Source organism: Protobothrops mucrosquamatus, unplaced genomic scaffold (assembly GCF_001527695.2).
Source record: "Protobothrops mucrosquamatus isolate PMUCROS unplaced genomic scaffold, P.Mucros_1.0 scaffold334, whole genome shotgun sequence".
Lineage (NCBI taxonomy): Eukaryota > Metazoa > Chordata > Lepidosauria > Squamata > Viperidae > Protobothrops > Protobothrops mucrosquamatus.
This window is the reverse complement of record NW_015386672.1, coordinates 604913-629392: the sequence shown is the minus strand read 5'-3', so window position 1 is coordinate 629392 and position 24480 is coordinate 604913. Positions and strand designations below refer to the sequence as shown.

Below are 24480 nucleotides of genomic sequence, written 5' to 3'. Positions count from 1 at the left end.
TTCGCAGGCGGGAAGCGAAGCTGAAAAAAAATCAGTCGCTGATCTAAGCACAGCCCAAAAAATGCAGAACCATTGGGACTGAAGCAGAATTTGAACTGTGCTCTACCCTCCGTCTCAATGGGTATCTGCTGTGTCAGCAAAACAAATGGTCATTACCACATCTGCCATGTGGCGCAATGGTTAGAATGCAGTATTTGCAGGCTAGCTCACTGTTTACTGCCAGGAGTTTGATCCTGACCTGCTCAAAGTTGACTCAGCCTTCTATCCTTCCGAGGTCGGTAAAATGAGGACCCAGGTTGTTGGGGGCAATAGGCTGACTTTGTAAACCGCTCAGACAGGGATGTAAAGCATTGTGAAGCGGTATATAAGTCTAAGTGCTATTGCAATTGCAGGCTAACTCTGCCCACAGCCTGGAGTTTGATCCTGAAGGGCTCAAGGTTGACTCAGCCTTCCATCTTTCCAAGGTCGGTAAAATGAGGACTCAGATTGTTGGGGGCAATGTGCTGACTCTGTAAACCGCTTAGAGAAAGCTGTAAAGCACCGTGAAGCGGTGTATAAGTCTAATGCTAGTGCTATTTGGAACTGAGCTATACTCCTCACTCAACTCTAACGTTTTTAAAAGAAAAGAGCATTTCACTGATAAAAGATTCTCCTTGACTCCGAAGGCAACCTGGACATGGACGGACATGTGGTTTTTCTTAGTAATCATTCAGATATGAGTGGCTACGGCCTTCTTCCAAAAGGTCTTTTCAACCAGCCATTTGAGCCTCTAATTCTGGAATTTCCTGGTCTCCCATCCAAGTACCAGCCAGATCTGACACTGCTTAGCTTTCTTCAAACTAGCCAAGGTCAGCTAAAAGTACAGTGGTTCAACAAAGAGCACTGTCCTTATGTTTTATGAAGATTGTCAGTCATCCAGGTCATGGTTGTGCCAAAGGTGCTTTTTCAAAAAGCTACTGGACTTTCTTTGTTTTTCCTTGAAGGCTATTCACTTCTCATCCAAGAAGCTTCTTCCGTTCTGAAGTCAGAACTAAAGAAGCTTCTTGGATGAGAAGCAAAATGTCTTCAAAAAAAAAAAGCACCTTTGGGACACTGTCTTTATAGTTTTAGGGGGCAGACAGTGGAATATAGACTTCAGGTTTTTAAAATTACTATTTCTTAACGGATTCCCATATTTTACAGGTTTAGCACTGCATTCTTTTTATGCTCTTAGACTATTTTATTTTGCTATTGCAAGCCTCCAGAGAACCATCTGTCAATATTTAGAAAACTGCTCTCAGCTGCTTGGGGCCCGTGGGGTGCAGCGGGATATGAAATTTCAACCAAAGAAACATCTTAGCTCTTTGAAGACTATTTATCTGTAAGATTATGTGTGCACGCCGGCTTCATTTGCTTAACTAATGCATACAAGCGGGTATCCTTGGCGCACAGCTTGTATAATTTTGGATAGACTCTCACAATACCTCCCCAGGAAGAAAATCCCAATTTGTAGGGCGAAATCCAAAATCCAACTCCTATTTTCTGGCATATGTGAACTGCGATGATCCCCTGGGAAATTCAATTACCTGCTGATTTCTACAGAAATCTTTTCCCAGGATATAACAATGAAAGCCCATGCCATAATCGGCGTGCTAGCTTTTAAACAGCCGCAAAACTCTTTGTTGTATTTTTGCAACAGACAGAGAGAGAGGGTGACCCAGTCTGGAAACTGCCCTCAACGTTAATTAATGTGTAATGAGAAATATGAAGAAGAAGAAGAAGAAAAAAAAGCTCTTGTGCCACTTTGTCAATTCTGTTGCAATGCCAAGATAAAGGAGTACAGGTAATCAACAATTCACAGCAAGGATTAAAGATTAAAGACGCATGTCAACATCCACATTTGCCTTTTTTTTTAGTACATTAGATTTTAGTGGGATTTTAGTACATGAGTTAAAAGTGGGGAAAAAGGGAGTTTCTGATAAGCAGTTTTAGGTAATAAAGGGAATAAAAAATGGGAAAGCAATGATTCACAATATATATATATATTTTAAAAAAATTCCCTTGAAATTATTCAAGCAAGTCACATGGAATTGACAGGGGGTCTTCCTACTTGAGCAGGGGTCGGACTAGATGACCTCCAAGGTCCCTTCCAACTGTTATTCTGTACTGGTAAATCCTCGACTTACAATCCTTCATTCAGTGGCTGTTTGAAGTTACAACGGCAGTGGAAAAAGTTACCATTTTTTCCACACTTAACCACCGTCGCAGCGTCCCCAGGGTCACGTGATCAAAATTCGGAGACATTTGATAAAGTGAATGTTGCCCCCCCCCGTTTTGCGACTTTTCTTACCACGGCTTGCCCAAGGTTGTTAAGTGAATCGCTGTGCAGTTGTTAAGTTAGTAACATGGTTAGTAAGATGGGAAGACGGCGACTGTGGCTCCCCCGCTGACTTTGCGCGTCAGAAGGCAGCAAAAGGGGGTCACGCAACCGTCATAAATATGAGTCAGCTGCCAACTGTCTAAATTGTGATCATGTGACCATGGGGTTGTAAATGTGAAAGACGGTCCTAAGTCACATTTTTCAGCGCCGCTGTAGCTTCGGACGGTCACTAAACAAACTGCCGTAAATCGAGACTACTTGCATCCAGTTTGAGATAAAACTGCATCCAGTTTTGGCCGCCATATTATAAAAAAGATGTAGAGACTCCGGAAAGAGTGCAGACAAGAGCAGCAAAGGTGATTAAGGGGGCTGGAGACTAAAACATATGAAGAACGATTGCAGGAATTGGGTATGTCTAGTCTGATGAAAAGGAGGACTAGGGGTGACATGATAGCAGTGTTCCAATATCTAAGGGGCTGCCACAGAGAAAAGGGGGTTAACTTATTTTCCAAAGCACCAATAGAAGCAATGGATGAAAAGTAATCAAGGAGAGAAGCAACCTAGAACTAAAGAGAAACTTCCTAACAGTGTGAACAATTAACTAGTGGAACAGCTTGTCTTCAGAAGCTGTGGGTGCTCCATCACTGGAGACTTTTAAGAAGAGATTGGGCAACCATTTGTCCAGAATCATATAGGTTCTCCTACTTGAGCATGGGGTTGGACCAGAAGACCTCCAAGGTCCCTTCCAACTCTGTTATTCTGTTCTGTTATTCTGAGGACAAGATAAACTTTGTGGTCTGTATGGATTGCAGGAAATTATCAGGGCTACAAATCAGAAACTTGACAGTTTCCTTCCATTTTAAATCATTAAAGTTTGGGAAAATTAAGCAGAGGAACAAAAGAACAGCTTGCTTAGTTTAAAGGGTTCTGCTAAGAAGGAAGCAATGACTTGTTGAGATTATTTCTCAGCCACTACCCTTGAAAGACAGTCCCTCTGTAACAACTATTTTGTCGTTATTAAACGAATTGGAATATGATCGGGTCTGACCAACATGGGACACAGGATTGCATTAGGATTTTATTGGTTTCACAGATAGAGGGCTGGAAAAAAACCTACAAACTGAGCTGATGATTGCTTGCCCAGTTTTGTATATACTGTTATGTGTCTTCAGTTATACGTATTTTGAACAACAAGACGACTCTAGAACACAAAAAAATGACAAGCTTCATACATTGCTCTAAGCTACCATTTAATTGTGGTTTACTGGATACACAAATCAAACCGGGATTTACTTGTTTCTGAACAAAACACAATCCAGTTTGATGAAAGGCTAAGCCACAAGCTATGGTTTGAAAACCACAATGGCTAAATTCCAACATGCTAATGCTTTTTTCAACCCAGTGTAAGCAATCTTCATTTTCCATGCATGCATCTGAATGGCTGGGATAAGATAGCAAAGCCTATTTGCACTTAGCTTCTCTAATTCTCAACTGTTTGGCTAGGTCTAAACTACTCTTAAAAACTTGGAGCATTTGAATCTCTCTCCTTCAGCAAATAAAATCCAAGGATAAATGCATTACCCTTCCTGGACATCGTGATCAGCAGAGACCATAATGGCAAAGTAGAAACGCAAGTCTACAAAAAAAAAAATCCACCCATACTAATCAGGTACTATCAAAGCGACAACCCAAGCACACTGCAGCAACGCAGACAGGGGAAAAAGGAAACGGAGCATCTATACAACACATTCCAACCAAATGGATATCCATGCAACTTTATCAAAAAGTCCTTGACCACTCAACCCAATATTGCCCAAGCAACAAAAACCCTAAAAAGAATTATACTGCCATACATCAAGAATATCTCAAAAACCACAAATAGACTACTACAACCACATGGAATCAGTGTGACATACAAGCCAACTAAAAAGCCCTTCAAAACATCCTAAGCAAACCCAAAGACCCAACAACCCCGGAAGAAAAAACAGGAGCCATCTACCATCTACAATGTAAGAATGCAGCAACCACTATGTGGGACAAACAGGTAGAAGACTGTGAGAATGCATCCATGAACACCAACTAGCAATCAGAAGACACGATGAAAATTCTTTAATTTCATAACATCTGGACAGTTTCAACCATAGTTTCAATTGGGGAAATGTGATCATCCTAGCTGAAGCTTCATCTAATGCTCGCAAGAATGAGATCTTTGCTAGCTATAGTGTAGATCCTACTCAAGAGAATCCACCCTAAGAATGTCCTAGGGAGGCAAAATACCCCTACGTGCAATTTCACACATTCACCAACCGCCAAAGCGTATCATTATTATTATTATTATTGCTACCGCTTGGCATCTCTACAGATAAAACCTGAACTGTTCAAACATGTGCCTTAAAAACATACAGAGAAATTCCTCATCAGAACAAAAAAAAAAACCAACAACATTTCACCAGGGCATGGGAGATTTAAAATGTTGATTCTAAAAGAAAGGTATGCTGGAATGGAAGAAACTCAGCCAATTTCTATTCGGTCCAATTTGTGGGATAAAGACAACCGTGCCTGGAGGGAAAGTTTTTGAGCTCTGCTGCTCGTTTTATCTTTCCAGACCTTGCTTTTGCAGAGAGAGAAAGAACTCGACCATACATAGCAAATCTGTCAAATAATAAATCACACCAATTAAAGCAGGGGTCCCCAACCCCGGTACCGGACCGCACAAACTAGTAAAGCCCCATCCGCGGGATGCAGGCAGCACACAAAACCATGCACCCTCCGGTCCACACTCTCCATGTAATCGGTCCCTCTGTAACAACTATTTTGTAGTTATTAAACGAATTGGAATATGATCAGAGGTTGGGGACCTCTGAATTAAAGGAATATCTTTGGGATCTGCCAGTGGCTTCACTGGAAGCCCTCGTAGAGAGCGGAAAGGACTGGCCGATGGCCCCACCCTCTCCAGACCTGATTGTCAACACGTCCTGTTGCCACCAACACCACTTCTTCCCTGACTTTGGGGAGGGCAACTGAAAGACAGCTGGTCCTTTTAGTGGCTTCCAGATACCGTCCCAGATCTCAAACATTTGCTCCAAACAGCTGACACCCCCTTCCTCCTTGCCCAAATTCCTGACTTTTGGCAGAGATAAGTCAAGGCTGATACAAACTGAAGGGTAGGGCATTCCGTTAAAAGGCGACACACACATTTGTTCAGTAATTGCAAAAGCCGGCAACTGGCAAACGTCCTTCCCGCGCACGAGGGAGATCCTCTTACACCCAGAGGTGCACGTGCCCTCCAAAATAGGGAGCTTGACACAATGCTAGTCCTCAATTATAACGACCGCAAATGAGCCCAACGTTTCCGTTGCTAAACAAAGCAGTTGTTAAAGGGAGTTTTGCCCTGTTTTACGGCCTTTTTTTGCCACTAACAGTTCTTAAGTGAATTATGTGCTCATTAGGTGAACCTGGCTCCCCCCCCCCCCCAATTGAGTTTGCTTGTCAAAAGCCAACTGGGAAAGTTACAGACGGGGGTCACATGACCCCACCATAGCTTAACTCTCATAAATGCATGCTTGAATTTTGATCGGGTGACCATGGGCACGCTGCAACGGTTATAACCATGACAACCAGTCAAAAGTCACTTTTTCTGTTGTTAACTTTGAAGGGTCGCTAAATGTATGGTTATAAGTCGAGGACTACCTGTAAGGAACAGGTATTTCCAAGCAGAAGGTATTTATCTCCAGCTAAGCCCAGCCACCAAGTTGCACATTCACACCTCCAAAGTAAGACCACACTCTTTTTTCCCCTGAAGTTTCCTGCTATTCTCATGAGCCCACTCCTGCACAGACTTCAAGGCAACATCCCAAATGACACCTGAACAATGGTGGGTTGCTTATTAAGAACAGTTGCAGGATTTGGGTTTGGCTAATCCAAAGAAAAGAAGGACCAGGGGTGACACGATAGCAGTGTTCCAGTATCTGAGGGGCTGCCACAAAGAGGAGGGGGGTCAAGTTATTTTCCAAAGCCCCTGAAGGCAGGACAAGAAGCGACGGATGGAAATTAAATCAAGGAGAGAAGCAACCTGGGATTAAGGAGAAACTTCCTAACAGTCAGGACAATTAACCAGTGGAACTCCTTGCCTCCAGAAGTTGTAGGTGCTTCGTCACTGGAGGTTTTTAAGAAGAGACTGGACAGCCACTTGTCTGAAACAGTATAGGGTCTCCTGCTTGAGTAAGGGGCTAGACTAGAAGACCTCCAAGGTCCCTTCCAGCTTTAACAGAGATTTAGAATAGAATATAAAGAAATCAAGTCTTGAAACAAGAACTGACACCAGCCCAGCTGTATTCCCCTCTTTCTTGGGAAGGAAGGGCTCTTTAACAACCCAAAGCCTCCACAAATTTTGTTACTCGCATTCTTTGCGCAAAGCGGTCCCCGGGGGCCAGCTACAACAACAACAACAACAACAACAACACCCCCTCGCCCCAAAGAAGACTTTCGCTTTACAACTTCAAACCCCTATGAAAAGAAAGCCCCCTCAAAAAAAAGAAAATCAGATCCCAAGAAGTGAAAAGGTTAAACAAACAAACAAACAAAAAAGCGCACACACAGCACACACAGCCCGGCGATGGGGGAGAGCTGCCGTGTCATCCCAAAACAGACCTGTAAGTTTGCAGCACTGCAAAAAAACAACAACCCAAAACTACCCTCGCAGCATCTCCCTGACCCTTTTTAAGGAAGTTTTTTCCCACGGGGGAAAAAACAAAGTTTGTTTCTGGTCACCCTGATTTCCTGCTCCAAAAAAAAGATCCCTTTTGTTCTGCTTCTCCCTATGAATTTTAACAGCTCGCCAAGCTCAGAAAAGGAACAAAGCTACAGTTAGCTAGAAGGACCCCCCCCTTTTCCCCCCCCCAACCCGGTCCCCGCTGCCTTAGAGCCCCAGCGGCACCCGAACCAGCAATCGAACAACAAAAAGAAGCCTACCAACAAATTCTGCACAATTTTTTTTTTCCTTTTTTTGCTTCACCCCAGATTAACTTCACTGGAAGCTGGAGTCCAGTGCAGCCTATCTCCTCTGCACGAAGCTCCACCTTTCTGCAAAATGACTGGCCAGACTGGGAAAACTCCACCCTGTTTGCAAAGCTTATAATCCTAATTGGTAAAGGCTAATATCTATTATTTAAAGAACTTTTTCCTTGCTAGCAAGATAGGTTCAGCAGGTTAAGGCAATGCTGAGCAGCAATGCTGGGTTTCTTAAAGGTACAGTGCAGGCAGGCAAAAGGCAACTTTTAGGGAGGCAGGGGTCCTGGAGCAGCACCCACCCACTCACACAGCGGGCCCGGCTTGAGAAAACATGTTAATTATAATTTGGGAAACTGTCACGTAGTTGTTACGCGCCTGTCAAGGAGCACAGCAGGGGCTGAGCGAGGTGAAGTCACCTGAAGGAAGAGAGAGAAAAAAAAAACATGAGTGAGATTGAGGTCAGCCTGTTGTGATTAAGCTGGTTGTCGAGCAAAAACTTGGCAAGTTGCAAAAAAAAAAAAAAAAAGGGAAACGCACCACCGTGGAAGGCAATTGAGATTTACGTGGGCACCTTTGGCTCGTGTTTGTTTTCAAAGACAAGATCCACCTTCCCACTTGCAAAATGGTGAAGCGCCACCTAAGTCAACAAGGGGGTGGTGCCCTCCCACTAAAAACAACAACAACAACAATACAATATTTCAAGTTGTATTTTCCCCCGACGGCGGAGGAAAACAATACAATCCACCAGGATCTCTCACGGGCATCAGATGGTAAAACCAGCACTGCCAAAAGGGAACTTGTTTCTGTCGCTAAGTGAGACGGTTGTTAAGGGAGCTTTGTTCCATTTTACGACCGTCCTTGCCTCGGTTGTTAAGTGAATCACTGCGCTTGTTAAAGTGAGCCACACGGTTGCGAAGTGCATCTGGCTTCCCCGTGGACTTTTGCTTGCCCGAAAGACGCAAAAGGGGATCGCGCAACGCCGGGACACGGCAACCGTCATAAATATGAGTCAGTTGCCAGGCGTCTGACTTTTGATCACGTGACCCTGGGGATGCTGTAATGTGAAAAACGGCGGTAAGTCACTTTTTTCAGTGCTGTTGTAACTTCGAATGGTTAGTAAACAAACTGCTGCAAGTCAAGACTGCCTATAATCTTTGAGAAATACTCAGATTTGTTGGAAAAGAAGACACTGCGAACAAATTCTGGGAAGAGACGTTGTTCCAAGGTTTTTATCATTGCCGTTTTTGCGTACAGGTATTCCTTGACTCACAACTGTTCCTTTAGGGACCGTTCAAAGTTACAGTAGCACTGAAAAAAAGTGACATATAACTCTTTTTCACACTCACAACTGTGGCGGCATCCCAAAGATCAAGTGATCCAAATTCTGACTCCTTGCAACAGATTCATATTTATGACGGTTGCAGTGTCCCGGGGGCATGTGATCCCCAATAATAATAATAATAATAATAATAATAATAATAATAATAATAATAATAATAATAATAATAACGACGACAACGATGATGATAATGGAAGGGACCTTGGAGGTCATCTAGTCCAACCCCTTGCTCAGGCAGGAAATCCTTTACCATTTCAGACAAATGGCTGTCCAATCTTTTGCAAACTTCTGACAAGCAAAGTCCATGGGCGAGGCAGAGTCACTTAACAACCATGCTGCCAACTTAACCTCTGTGGCAGGAAAAGTGGTAAAATGGGGCAAAACTCACTTAACAAATGTCTCACTTAGCAACATACATTTTGGGCTCGACTGTGGTCGTAAAATCGAGGAGTACTTGTACAGAAAACCGGAATGCTGGTCTAGATTCAATTGTGAGTTTATCTTAGGAAAAGGCTTTCCCCGACTGACTTAAGAAAAGTCCGTTAGGTAAAAATGGGTGTAAAGAAATATAATGAATGAATAAATAGAAGATCGCAAAACAAACCAATTTTCCAGCATCCATTCTCAGAGTGCTTTGTCTTACGCACAAGAGAAGCTGAAGTTTGCAGAACTTTAGAAAGTCTTCATCTGAGGAGGCAAAACAGCTCATAAGGGACTGTCTGGATTCCTGAATCCACTGCAGCCTTGTACTGCAGAATAAAGTTGCAGATTTTCACAAGATAATTGGGATTTTTTTTTTCACAGCTGTGGAGCCTGAATCAGGGAGATCCAAGGCTGAAATTTCAACTGAATCATAGAGATCCCTCTGGATGATCTCTATGATCCAGTCTCGCTTGGCAGACTAGCAGTCCTTCCAGAGTTGTTGTAAGGAAGAAACAAGTGGGAGAAAGGAAGCGTTCTCATTTAAAAGAATCGTTCTTAAGAAACAACCATTCGTGCTGCAAGGTTATTAGTAGGGCAATATTGGAAGAAGGATTGCTTGCCTACTATAGAAGAATGGACGCTTAAAGTCTCAAACTTAGCAGAAATGGCCAAGATTTCTGCTTATTTGAAGGATCATTCACAAGAAAGATACACTTCGGTCTGGAGAAGATGGATAGATTATATTCAGAATAAATATGGGACTAGAAAGTTTCATTTGGCTTATGAGCAAATTTTAGATTACTATTATTATTAATAGTTTATTATAGTGGAATTTTTGTTAGGTTTAATTATATGATATTATTATTATTTTTAGTATTAGTATTGTATTGTTTAACAATTAGGTTGTTAATTTGTTTAAAATATTGTGTTTAATTTTAATTTGTTTAAATTTATGTTAAAAGGGAGTTAAAGCGCGTTATGGACTTGGTTATTTAAATAGTTGGTTAATGTTAGTTAGATTATGATTATTATATTTGTAACCCTGTTCAGGTCTGGGAAGTGGGGGAGAGGGAGGGGGGGCTTTGGGGTGGGTGTGGGGGTTTATATTGTAATTTTTATAAAACTTTTAATAAATAAAAAAAAGAAACAACCATTCGTACGACAAGCAGCAAATGAAAAAAAAGTTAAGAATTGGTTCACAGCATTTCCAACCACAGATGTTTTCCACTTCCGGGTACTTTACAATTCTGTTAAAAGAATTGTATTCTGTTGCATTAAAAGAATTGTATTCTATTCTATTGAAAGAATTGTATTCTATTAAAAAGTTACTTCCTGAGAAAGGTGTGAAAACAAAACAAACTGCCTTTTAACCTCAGCCCTGTTTCTGGTTTTCATATTTCAGTAAAATATTTTTTTCTAGAAATGTACAGCAATATTCTAATGGGCTCCACATGCTTTTCTCAAAAGCAATGCCTTATTTGTGCAGCTTTCAGAAGTATGGACTTTTGTTAGCATCTTCTGTCTGAAGAAAACTTTCTAAATGTTACTACATCACTGACACATTAAAAAGCAGATCTCCAGCATCAGATCACAAAACAAAACAGCTTTCTTAATGGACATCAATGTCTGTTTTTATTGCTTAGGACATGATGAAGGGGCATGAATCACATCTAAAGTTTTGGGGCCTAAGAAACAAAATTAAGCTTCGGAGTTTTGCAGCAACAAATGGGAGAAAAAGACCAAAAATGAGACAATTTGAGTTAGGAAGATCGATTTGACAGCATGGGAAGGTAAACATTTAAATGGACTAAATTTCTTCAATAATGGTATTTTAACATGCTTTATATATTTCTATGAAGATACTGCATTTATCTGAAAATGATCCAATTTTCCCTGCACGTAATTTACCTTTAAATACAATCATTTTAAATTGACTGAAACTCCAGTAATGCAAGCAGATTTTGGTTTTTTGTTTTGTTTTTCATTGGCCTCCATTACCATGGATTGTCTTAAATTCAGGGTCGTCTTCTTCAGAAAAGGCCATTATATTTTTATAGGAAAATGTGACTGCTCTTTCAGGAAATTCTGCAGTACTGTACACTAAAGATATCCAGAAATCTGACATTCATTGCACAATTCCAGTAGCCAAAGGTTCCTGACGTTGTGAATTGAGGACAGTTTATTTGTTCAAATGTCTCCTTTTGTGCATTTGGCAATTTTGTTCTTGCTGTTCCTGGAACAATAATTTGGGTAGCTCAATCCCTCTTTTGTGGTGAACTCCTTATTTTTCAACTGCATAAAAAAAATAACTAACTGTACAAACTAAAGTAGGAGGGGAAACTGGATCTGGTACAGGTTGGGATCAACCTCTCACCTGTCCTGGTGGGCTGAAATAATATCAGAGAGCATGGTCCTCTTGCATGCCACACCCTGTTATTATGGCTTTTATTTTCTTTTTCATGCAGGTCACACAAAAGCAGTTAATCTGGCTTTTTTGCTTCCCCCATTTGGGAAAGGTGTGCCAAACCAGCAGCAAGGAAGGGAGAAATTATGTCTGATAAAGAGCCACTACGAATAGGACATTTCCCCCCCCCCCCATGCTGTGATTTGGGAGGGTAGCAAGACTTAAGACAGGCCATCTAGTGCAGTGGTTCTCAACCTTTTTAATGCCGCGACCCCAACCGGTCGTAAGTCGAGGACTAAACTGGTCGTAAGTCAAGGACTAAACCGGTCGTAAGTCGAGGACTACCCAACCGGTCGTAAGTCGAGGACTTTCCCTGCCCGGGAGTGCCACGCATGCGTGGTTCCGCCCCCTGCGCCGGCCGAGGCGTAGCTGGCAAGCGGCAGAGACGGAGCAGGCCGACCACCAGCTGGCCCAGCCCAAGGGAGGTAAGGCACCCACCGGAAAAGGGGAAAAAAATGGCGGACAAAAAAAATGGCGGACAGCCTTGCTTGGCGACCCCCATGAAATGGTCGATTGACCCCAAATGGGGTCCCGACCCACAGGTTGAGAACCACTGATCTAGTGGGTCAGGCTAGGCTCTCAGGTGGCAAGTTTCTCATCTGTCCCAGATTTTAATAAAAGGAGATTATTCTATGTAGAGTCTTAGAATGACTGTTTCACAAGGGGGGGGGAAAAACCCTTTCTTTTTTTTACTTTGGCCCAGCAGCTTTTAAAACTTAACTTTTGAACACTTGACTTTTTAGAAAAATAACTTCTTCTAAAACTTTTGAAATCAGCACAGTAATATGGTTGAAAAAGGAAGGCAGGAACAACAGTTCAGATAACTAAATAATGATATTTCCTTAACAATCCTTCGACTATATTGGTCTGGTCTAAAATTAATATGGTTTTCCCTTGTCAGCAGAAGACGTAACGTCAGACCATATGGTTCTTGACTTACAACCATCTGTTTTTCGACTGCTCAAAGTTATAACAGCACCGAGAAAAGTGACTTATGACTGGCCTTCACACTTAAGACTTAAACACTTAAGCGTAACTTGACCATTGCACAGATGAAGAAGGTAGGTTAGTTTCAATAAAGGAGAATATCTGTAGCTCAGGGTTGACATGACAGGTCCTTGGTGCTCTCTGAGCTTGCTTGTTTTCTTGCAGGCATTTCATTACCACACTAGGTATCATCCTCAGAGCTAGAAGGGAGTAGGGCAGTGATGACGAACCTTTTAGAGACCGAGTGCCCAAACTGCAACCCAAAACCCACTTACGTATCGTCGGGTGCCAGGTGGGCATGGCTCATTGGGTGGGTATGCCCAATTGGGTGGATGTGGCCAATTGGGTGGGCATGGCCCATTGGGTGGGTATGCCCAATTGGGCGGATGTGGCCCATTGGGTGGGCGTGGCTGCGGTGGTAACGGCAGACTGGGTGGGACTAAAAAGTTCAATCAATCAATTCCAACTTTGCGAGATCTTTTTTTTTTCCCCGCGAGAAGTTGAAATTGATTGATTGAATCTTTTTTTTTGTACACGGCGACGGACGCCTAAAGCAGAAAGGTTTTATAAAACCCAGCTGAAGGCCTAGGACCAGCGTGACGGCGCGCGTGCCCACAGAGAGGGCTCTGCTTGCCACCTGTGGTACACGTGCTATAGGTTCGCCACCACGGGAGTAGGGTTTCCACTGACGATACTACCTAGTTTGGGTCACGAAACGTCTGCAAGAAAACAAGCAACCTCAGAGAGCACCAAGGAACCCCTTGTAGGTTAGTTTCTCTGCTATGGAAAAATACCAGACCGTTTGGTACCACAGCTCTAACTTTTTGTTTTCAAAACAATAACTAAAACTCTTGTCAGTTAACAGAAATCAGCCAGGCAAAGAAATGACTCTGTTTGCTCTTTAACTTCATTAGCTAGTGAATTCTCAGAAGTATGATAAGCAGCAACAGCAGCTGCTTTCTCCCAAATTGTGACACAGATATCTTTCTTCCCTTCCTCGGCTGCTGTGTTGAGGATCTCTCCTTTGCTTAACTCAGCTGCTCTTTTCCTTGGCTCAAGAATGAAGGTGCCCAAGTGGCTGTGGCAGCTGAATGATAAATTAATTAAGGGGCATTTCCCAAACTGACCTCTAGAATTGTACAGACTAAGGAAAAGGAGATTTAAGATGGCCATGCCAAAATCTGACTGGGTAAATAAGAACACCCTGACACGCTGGCCGGAGTGCAAACTGAACGGACCGTTTTCTAGGCCTACCTAATTTAAGGGACCTTGGAGGTCATCTAGTTCAACCCCCTGCTCAGGCAGGAAACCCTATACCATTTCGGACAAATGGCTGTCCAGTCTCTTCTTAAAAACTTCCAGTGTTGGAGCATTCACTGCGTCTGGAGGCAGGTTGTTCCACTGGTTAGTTGTTCTCACTGTCAGGAAGTTTCTCCTTAGTTCTAGGTTGCTTCTCTCTTTGGTTAGCTTCCACCCGTTGCTTCTTGTCCTACCTTCAGGGGCTTTGGAAAATAGCTTGACTCCCTCTTCTTTGTGGCAGCCCCTGAGATATTGGAACACTGATATCATCTCCCCCCTCATCCTTCTCTTCATTAAACTAGACATACCCAATTCCAGCAGCCATTCCTTATAGTCTTTGGTCTTCTAGTCCAACCCCCTACTCAAGTAGGAAATCCTATACCATTCTGGACAAATTATTGCCCAATCTCTTCTTAAAGGTCTCCAGTGATGGAGCACCCACAACTTCTGGAGGCAGGTTGTTCCACTGATTAATTGTTCTCACCGTCAGGAAATTCCTCCTTAGTTCTAGGTTGCTTCTCTCCTTGATTAGTTTCCATCCATTGCTTTTTGTCCTACCTTCAGGCGCTTTGGAGAATAGTTTGACTCCCTCTCCTTTGTGGCAGCCCCTCAGATACTGGAATACTGCTATCATATCAACCCCTAGTCCTTCTTTTCATTAAACTAGACACAATTCTTAATTCTGCCCTCCCAGGGTCAAAGGAACATCTGCACATTACTTCTTAGGATTCTCACTGAAAAGCCTTTGAAACATTCTTAAAAGTCTGTCTGGGAGATTTATTTTCAAATCTAGTTCTGGTTTGCAGCCTCACCAACACTTGGGTCTTTTTAAAAGGTAGATACCATCCTCCTGAAATGTTCTTGACTTTTGAGTCAGGGGGATGCATTGCCTCCTGCCGTTCTATTGGAAGACTACAAAATCAATCCTCCACATCCATCAGCTCAAAAGAGGCCTTGAATCATATGTTTTTTCATTGCTCTCATTCTACAGGAAATCCTGGATGATTTTCTATCTACTCTATCCTGAAAAAAATGTCCAGGCGGATACCATGAGATCAATTTCTCACTTCTCTTGTGTCTGGATCGTCCAATTCTCTGTCTTTATATGTACCATCTGACTCTGACACTTTTAGCCTGTATATATGTTCATTTTCACTAGCTTGTTTCTATAATAAAGGCTTGATTTGAAGCCAGGGTCAATATTAGATTACTTCTCCACCTCAGAATCAATCTTACTGAAATTGGGGCCGTTGCAAATATTAACTGGTCTTACAGAGCAATCTGAAAACAGAAAACATTTTGAATTAGATTCAGAGTCAGTTTACAGAGGCTACTTATCATTACAGTGATGCAAGGAAAAATGTATAGATTAAAATTCTTAGTTTTGGTCTTTCCAGAAACACAGTCATTTTAAATGACATTCATAAAGTCCTTACAAGTTCCAAGATAATTTTACAGGCACCACAGCTTAATAAAGAGAGTTAGAATTTTTTTGCAATCTCACACAATTAGGCAAGGGAATTTTTAAAAAAAACAAAGTTAAACAGGTCTCAATGCCACATCAGGGCAGTGTTCTCAGTCCTAGGGTATCATGACATTTCCAAAGAGATATGGCTAGCCAATACCTTCCAAATATAAAACTCAACAAACTCAAACTATTCTAAAGTATCTCTTGATCTGTAAAATATTTATTTGGTTGAGGAGTGTTCCGCTGAACTGTGAACATTTCAATCAGTTTAAAAAGTTCAAGAAGACTATCAATATCTTAAAAATGGAAATATAGCATATGTCATTTAACAGAATCGGAGTTTCCATCCATTGCTTCTTGTCCTGCCTTCAGGTGCTCTGGAGAATAAGTTAATCCCTTCTTCGCGGCAGCCCCTTAGATATTGGGACATTGCTGTCATGTCATTCTCCTACTTACTTTTACTTTACTAACTGTATTAAAAGCTGAATGTTTGCCCTAAGAGACAGACACTTGCTTAAAAAAAAAAAAAAAACAAATGTACAAGTCAAATGAATTTTCAGCAGTTGCAGTTCAAAAAGAATATTTCATTTATTTAATACACAAGCTGGAAACAGTTATTATTACACTCCCTATTTCAGATTATCATACCATGAGAGCACAAAGCAGATACAATCAACCCACCAAAAACAAATCGGAATTGTTTTTTTAAACTTTAAAAAAGAAGACATAAACATAATTTGGTGGAAAACCGTTCTCAACTAGTCCCATCCTCCCATTTCCTCGCCCCAAACTGGTGTCTTACCCGGAAGAAAAATAAATGGAAGGAAAACAATAATTTACCTGCTTTCTCAAACCAACAACTGCATTAAATACAAATCCAGAAATGAAATAAGGCACCTCTCTTTTGTTCGCTTTGACTTCCAATTTGCTAGTTTTTGTCACTGAGAGAGCCACAGAACGAGCAAGATCACTGTGACCCATAAAACAGAATAGAAATAAAACTGTTTCCCCAAGATGCACAAGCCCAGCTATCAAATAACAAAGCAGCTTATTAAGCCACTTCAAAATAATAATAAAATAATCTCATTACGTTGTTATTTTGTCAACACAGGAGTAACTGAGGTTTGAATCCAGCTGATTGTTTTAATTAAGTAATGGGTCATATACTACTGATGTGGCATCTCAACATGAGATCTTTGAAGTGTTCCTTTTTCATAAACATGTGTTCCTTTGCCAAGATAAGATAAGAGATGGCAAAAATCCAAATAAACACCTCTTTAAAAACAGAAAAACCCAGTAAAGCAATACAAACATCTACAATGCTTCCTGACACAGATGACCTGAGAATAATATTGAAAGATAGTTCTAACCCCCCACGAAAATACAATAAATATGGATCATGTTTGGACTGCACATTAGATGAACATCTTGCTGGGATCCACATATTAAAACAACACACTTCATCTGTGGTCAAAACCCAAATATTATATATAAAGCACAGTCCTTTATCTGAACAAAACAGTATAATTGAGAATTGCATGGGTGGATTTGATTGGCATAAATTGTAGGCGTAACAGAAATATAATTCGCATTTTTTTTAGTTCTGTCTTTCACTGTACTCTGCTACACCTGATCTTAGTATAGGTAGTCCTAGGCTTACAACGGCTTGTTTAGTGACTGTTCAAAGTTACAACGGCAGTAAAAAAATGGGACTTCTGACCGTTTTTCAAAGTTATAACCTTTGCAGCAGCATCATGATCTTCTGATCAAAATTTGGACGCTTGGCAACTGACTCATATTTATGACGGTTGTATTGTTCTGTATTTTGTATCCTGATACGGCCTAATGGCTAATCAATAATCATTATAAGAAATGTATTAATTCACAATCTACCATAAGTCAGTTTACTTGTTAGTTGCCTGAGCTCAAGCCCATAATCCTCAACACAATATATTATGCAATAAGATCCACTTGGATCAATAAAACTGGCTTTGGAACAAACAAGCTTAGCATCACATTGCACCACAGATATTCTTCTCTGGAATGTGCACTCATTCACAGTCCTCCATACCAGGATATATTTTCCATTTATGCCCCACCCGTCAATATTCGGTTTGTAATGTATTTATTTTGCATGCCAAAAACAGTTTCAGACTTTGGGGTATGTCAAGGTCTTAAAAAAACATCAACAAATGAGACAGCCATCGAATTTCTCAACAAAGTTGAAAGCAAAGAGATCCTGAGAAATAGTTACCAAACCTAGAACTGCAACTCATCTTTAAAACATGCACAGACACCCATACCAACAATTTTAAGATTTGATTAGAAATAAGCACAGCCAAGAAAGGGACAAAGCTATAGAGAGATACATTTTTTTGCACAGTTTTTGCAGTAAGTAAGCAATCCTTTGCACGCCACAGTTTCAGTACAACTGTAAAAGTTGCAACGTCCTAACTTATCACAGGTAAGATTTAATCCACACACGCATGAAATGGAAATCAGTTAAGGACACAATGTTTTCCCGATATCCTTCATGAAGCGAACTACAGGTAGACCTTGACTTACAACCCTTCATTGAGTGACTGATAAAAGTCACAAGAAGCACTGAAAAATGTGACTTATGGCCGTTTTTCACCGTTACGACCTTTGCAGGATCCCCATCATCATGTGATCAAAGTTCGGACACTTGGCCACTGCTTCATATTTATGACCGTTGCTGTGTCCCAGGGTCATATGATTCCCCTTCTGATAGGCAAAGTCAATGGGGAAGGCAGATTCACTTAACAACCGGGTTACTAACTTATCAACTGCAGTGATTCACTTAACAACTATGGCAACTATAACAACTATTTTACGGTCGTAAAATGAGGCAAAACTCACTTAAATGTCTCACTTAATGACAGAAATATTGGGCTCCATGGTGGTCGTAAGTCAAGGACTTCTTGTAATACCCAGCACGGGAGTGTTTTATCAGCTTACACACCTCCGAGTAAGGATACTGTCCAAACCAAGTCCAGGCATAGCTCAAAGGAAAAAGGTCTAGCACAGTGGTGGCGAACCTATGGCACGGGTGCCAGAGGCGGCACTCAGAGCCCTCTCTGTGGGCACGCGCGTCGTCGCCCCAGTCCTAGGCCTTCAGCTGGGTTTCATAAAACCTTTTCGCTTTAGGCCTCCGCCGCCATGTGCAAAAAAAAAAAAGTCAATTTCAACTTCTTGTGGGGAAAAAAAGATCTTGCAAAGTTGGAATTGATTGATTGAACTTTTTAGTCCCACCCAGTCTGCCGTTACCACTGCAGCCATGCCCACCCAACTGGCCACACCCAGCCAATGGGCCACACACACCCCGGCACTCGACGATTCATAAGTGCGTTTTGGGTTGCAGTTTGGGCACTCGGTCTCTAAAAGGTTCGCCATCATTGGTCTAGCATACCTGTGAACTTTAGAAGGACAGTTACCAACCATCGGTGCTTCTGTCAACAAAGACATGGGAATAAGCATGGTCTAAAAGTATCTGAGGATTTTTAACAAATCAAGTTTCCAGGAACAAAAACAACTCCAAAACAAAACACAAACCCCTCAACAAGCCATTTATCACGACTGCAAAAATGGCAGCCATCGTGCTCAATAGTGTAATACAATTAAGCCTCCCAGCCGTCCAGTGTAGGGGGTCTTCAAACGTGGCCCTTTTATGACTTGTGGGGTCCTGGAAGACTTCTCTATGCTTCAACACACTTTTCCAGAATAAAATCCAAAGCATTATACACCCAGCCCTTTCAGCCTGAGGACAAACTATCAAACAATAACCATTTTTGACAATAAAACGGCAATGCTCCATTTGTAAATGTATTTATCCTTTGCTGATAAGACACAATTGGTTACTTTGCGCAAGCTATAAATTTTACTTCGCCACCCACAATGGCTGGATTCATACAATATGCTAAGCCTAAATCAAACGCATTACAGAATTAGTGCAATGTGTGAATCGAAACATTGTCTACTGTTAACACTGGGGCTATAGTCCCGCAGAGAAAACAACAACAACATAGACTTTGCATATTACCTGATGGCCTACAAATGCTTATGCAAATATAAATTAGCGTGTTTTTAAGGTACCTCAGAACCTTATCGTTGCAAAAGACTATCATAATCATCGCCATATAATCCAGAGGCTTGCAACAGCAAAAATAAACTTCTCAAGATATGATTCAAAAAAATAACAGAGACATAATTCTGGATGTGGAGTCTGCAATCCCAGGTATACATCAAAATAAAAATACATAAAAAATAAAATAAGAGAGCAGACATGAGGAAGCAATCCCACTGAAATGGGCATAATCAAATTTAATTGATTATAACACAGGTAATCCTCAACTTACCACTATTAGTTTAGCGACCGTTCAAAGTTACAATGGCACTGAAAAAAACTTATAAGCGGTTCTCACACTTACAACACAGGACCCCCTCCATGGTCACGTGATCAAAATTCGGGCCATGTTTACACCAGCTGCAGGATCTCATAATTGCCATTTTGCACCTTGTCCAGCTGGCTTCTGACAAGCAAAGTCAATAGGGGAAGCCAACTTTGCTGAAGAAACTCTTGCTTCATTTAACAACCGCAGTGATTTGCTTAATTGTGGGGTGAAAAAAGGTCATAAAATAGGGTGTGATTCACTTAACAGCTTAGCAATGAAAATTCTGGTTCCAATTGTCGCCCTAAGTCAAGGACTACTATACGTGCAATCATAAGCAGGTTAACCAAGGTCCCACATGCTGGATGAGAAGAGATAGAGAGCAATCAATGTCAGAATCTCAAGAGTTAGAAAAACCTTCAGCTTGGCCCAGATAGCAATAGCCAACAGCACGATTTATATACCGCTTCACAGTACTTTACAACCCTCTCTAAGCAGTTTACAGAGTCAGCATATTTGCCCCCAACAATCTGGGTCCTCATTTTACTGACCTCGGAAGGATGGAAAGCTGAGTCAACCTTGAGCAGGTGAGACTCGAACTTCTGGCTGTGGGCAGAGTTAACCTGCACAGTTAGATGCAGGTAGTCTGTGACTTACAATTGAGCCCGCAATTTTTGCTGACAAGTGAAGCAATTTGTTAAATGCATTTTGCCCCATTTTTACAACCTTTGGTGCTACAGTTGTTAAGTGAATCAGTAACACCGTTGTTAAGCGAATCTGGATTCCTCATTGACTTTACTTGTAAGAAGGTCGCAAAAGGGGATCACCTGACCCCGGGACCCTACATCTGGCGTAAATATGAGTCAGTTGCCAAGCATCTGAATTCTGATCATGTGACCACGGGGATACGGCGACGGTTGCAAGTATGAAAAAACAGTCATAATAAGTCACTTTTTTCAGTGCCGTTGTAACTTTGAAGAGTCACTAAATGAACTGTTGTAAGTCAAGGACCACCCGTAGTGGGCCTTCCTTTCCTTGGACCTGTTCAAGAGGAGTCTAGAAGATAGCCCTCATTTCCGTTTGGATTCTTACAAGGAACAGGAGGTGAAACTTGGTGAACCTCTTCCAGTTCTAGACTTCTGTGAAAGAGAATGAGTAGAAACGACAGCAGGGCCTAAACACTTAGGAATCGCTCGCCCTGCCCAGCAGAGCTGAGGTTGCTTGCTGCAAACAAAACTCTCCAGCAGGTCCATGGCTAAGTGCTTCACGGATGTTAGTCACCTGACTGACTCATCCGCTCCCAGGGCAGGGCACCTGAGGACAACAACAACTTATTTAAGATTCAGTTCACTTCCGTCACCTTGTTTATTAGTTGGGGACCGAGAACAGCATCTTTTGCCACGTCCCAGATCAGATCTGAATTGTCGCCTTGAAAAAAAGTTCTTCCTTCCCCACCTTTGTAATAAGGCACGGGTCCCCAACCCCCGGGTCTGTGGACCAGTACCGGGCCGCGGCATGTCAGCAACCGGGCCGCACAAACAAGCAGAGCCCCATCCACGGGATGCAGGCAGCGCACAAAACCACGCACCCTCCGGTCTGCAGAAAAACCTCTCTCCACGGAACCGGTCCCTGGTGTCCAAAAGGTTGGGGACCTCTGTAATAAGGGATGGCCACTTTCATAAGGTTGAAAGGAGAAGCTGAGGATGGCAACCTGCGGCCTCATCGGAGAGCAGGCTGCCATCCTGTGCTTCTCCTTTCAATCTAATGAAAGTGACCATCCCTTATTATAGAGATTGGCAACTTGGGACAATCTCTAACGCTGTTTGTAGACCCCTCTGAAAACAATGGGGCTATTTCTCACAGGAAACAACCACTGAAAGGTCGATCTTAAAAGACTGAGAATAAAGGGTTAAGGAACTTGGGGGGGGGAAATAATGAAGGAGAAAGAAACTCCCCCATCCATTTAGATTCATTATCACTTTGCTCCAGAACATTGGAGGGGGGAACCTGGTCCTTACACCCAACCTTACTCTACTGAGGTCCACTTAGGCTTTTGCTGGGTCTAAGTCAGGGGTAGTCAACCTTGGCTCTTTTATGACTCGTGGACTTCAATTCCCAGAATTCCTGAGCCAGCTTAGCTGGCTCAGGAATTCTGGGAGTTGAAGTCCACGAGTCATAAAAGAGCCAAGGTTGACTACCCCTGGTCTAAGTGAATCTCTCTGTGAAAATAACTCTGACCTCCCTTATGTATCTTTTCTCAATCTGAGGCTTCCTTTTACAGGTGTGTGATGCTCTTACGCCTCTCCAAACACACGTTATTTTTCTGGCTGCAAAAGAGGGGAGAAATTGGTTCTAGCTCTCCTTGCCCCTTAGTTGGTTTTCCCCAGTCCTCAAAGTTCAGAGAGGTCTCTTCCTAGCCCTCAAAGAAGTTGGGAAGAGATGGGAAGAGTTTGCCCCTTTGTTTGGTTTCCCCATTTCACCTTCAACTTTACACCTTGTCCTCCAGCTTCTTAAAGAAGGCTATTTATCAGAACTGAACTCTGAGGATAACTTCTTCGTCCAGAGAAACCGAGGCAAAGGCAACTCATCCCACGGCATGGGTGAACTTTGCAGTTGGAACTCCTCCCCTCCCCTTCCCACTTCCTTCAGGTTTTGATCAGGGGAAAAAAAAACCCCTCACTTGGCCCTTCATGTTTAAAAAGTGACCTTGGCACCGGCCATCCTTTTCTCTCTCCTCTGATCTTCCTTCCAAGAAGACTCTAAAAAAAACAACAGCTCAATCCAAATCAACCCCCCCCTCATATAAACATTTTCTTTATTTGTGATGTGTGCAGGCCCAACTATAACAACAACCTATCCCCTTATCTTTCCTGGCCTGGAATCTGACATCCCTGTAGGCAGCAGTTGATCTCCCTCTTTGCACAAGTTTCTAAAGGTTGAGAATTCACAAACTTCCTCAAGCCCAAGAGTCAAGAAATAGTATAATTTCACAAGCTGTATTAACACCTTACAATAACCCCACTGCGCCTGCCTTCGCACGACACCCCCTTAAGCCATCCCAGCTGTTGCATTAGAATAGAATAGAATATAGAATGTAGAATAGAATAGAATAGAATAGAATATGGAATGTAGAATAGAATAGAATAGAATAGAATAGAATAGAATAGAATAGAATAGAATAGAATATGGAATGTAGAATAGAATAGAATAGAATAGACAGATTGTAGAATAGAATAGAATAGAATAGAATAGAATAGAATAGAATAGAATAGAATAGAATAGGACAGATTGTAGAATAGAAGAGAAGAGAAGAGAAGAGACAGATTGTAGAATAGAATAGAATAGAATAGAATATGGAATATAGAATAGAATAGAATAGAATAGAATATGGAATGTAGAATAGAATAGAATAGAATAGAATATGGAATGTAGAATAGAATAGAATAGACAGATTGTAGAATAGAATAGAATAGAATAGAATAGAATAGAATAGAATAGAATAGAATAGAATAGAATAGAATATGGAATGTAGAATAGAATAGAATAGAATAGAATAGAATAACAAGAGTTGTAAGGAACCTTGGAGGTCCTCTAGTCCAACCCCCTGCTCAGGCAGGAAAGCCAGTCTATACCATTTCAGACCCTTTCTCCTTGCTTCTGGATGCCCAAAACCGAAATACACCAAGGGGGTCTATCAGCTACAAATAGTTTTACTGCACTGTTAGAAAGAATTTTTTTTTCCCCCCAGCCCAAATCGTTTCAACTCACTCTTGCTTGCGCCGAAAATACCATCTCTAGCTAGCCAAGCGGCTCAGCACGGATTTAGGCGAGATCCTAATCAGCGCCGCTTGCCCAGCTCCAGACTTAGTTGCATTTATGGGGTGCAAGAGGGGGAGAGGAGCCTGGGCTTTCCCCTCCCCTCTTTTCTCCGCCCCCGCCGCCCCCCCCAAACCTTCCTTACCTCCTGCAAATGAGCGGGGTACAGGAAGGGGGGGAGGAGGAAGAAGAGTTGGGTCTAGGTTTGGGCATGCACACGTGTAGGAGGATCCGCGGCTGCAGGGGCGTCCGGGCTCGTGCATGCAAGGGGGAGGGGCGTGCGGGGGGAGGGGCGTGTTGGAAAGGGGGGGCTGTGCAAAGGAGAAAGTGAAAGGAAGTGGGAAACGGAGGTTCCCAAGGCCCTTCTTGGAACGACGGCGGGGGGCGGGGGGAGCAAGGCGAAGAGTAGCAGACCGCAAGCCAGCCAGGGGAAAAAAAAAAAAAAACCTGGCTCCACGCAGGCGCACTTCGCTCACCTGACGACGCCGACGCCGCCGCGGAGGGAGGGAGGGAAGGAGGTAGGAAGGGCTGGGGGGTCTCGCGCCGGAGAAGCCGCCGCCGCCGCCGCCGCCGCCGCTGCTTTTCCGCGTCTCCGCTCAATTCTCCGCCCCCCGCCGCGCGGCTCTTCCTTTTTCCCTTCCTGCCTCCTCCGCCCCGCCCCGCCCGAAAAAGAAAAAAGAAAAGAAGAAGCGACGCGGGCGGGCGCTGATTGGCGGGAGTCGAGCGGGCGGGCGAAAGCGGACACGTGCCGCCCCGGGAAAAGGCGGCGCCGTCGCCTCCTGGTCTCCCTCCGCTTTTTTTTTTTCCTTCTTTTTTTTTTTCCTTCCCCCCCCATCCTCCTCCGGGAATTGCAAAACGGGGGCTGGGGAGGGGAGCTTCTGGGAAGGTTCTTCTGCTTGAGCAGGG

General features: G+C 42.6%; 1 protein-coding gene across 4 annotated transcripts in view; it reads right to left on the bottom strand.

The window, feature by feature from the left end:
- The window catches only part of ZFAND6 (zinc finger AN1-type containing 6), a 46452-nt gene extending 22915 nt beyond the window's left edge, over positions 1-23537 (bottom strand). For 3 of the 4 annotated variants that reach the window (XM_015815282.1, XM_015815284.1, XM_015815285.1), the window contains exon 1: positions 7331-7339. The gene's annotated coding sequence lies outside the window, so the exon portion shown is untranslated. Of the gene's footprint in view, positions 1-7330; positions 7340-23526 lie in introns of those variants that run through there. The other variant, XM_015815283.1, reaches the window with a different exon arrangement.
- Positions 23538-24480: the final 943 nt, after the last annotated feature.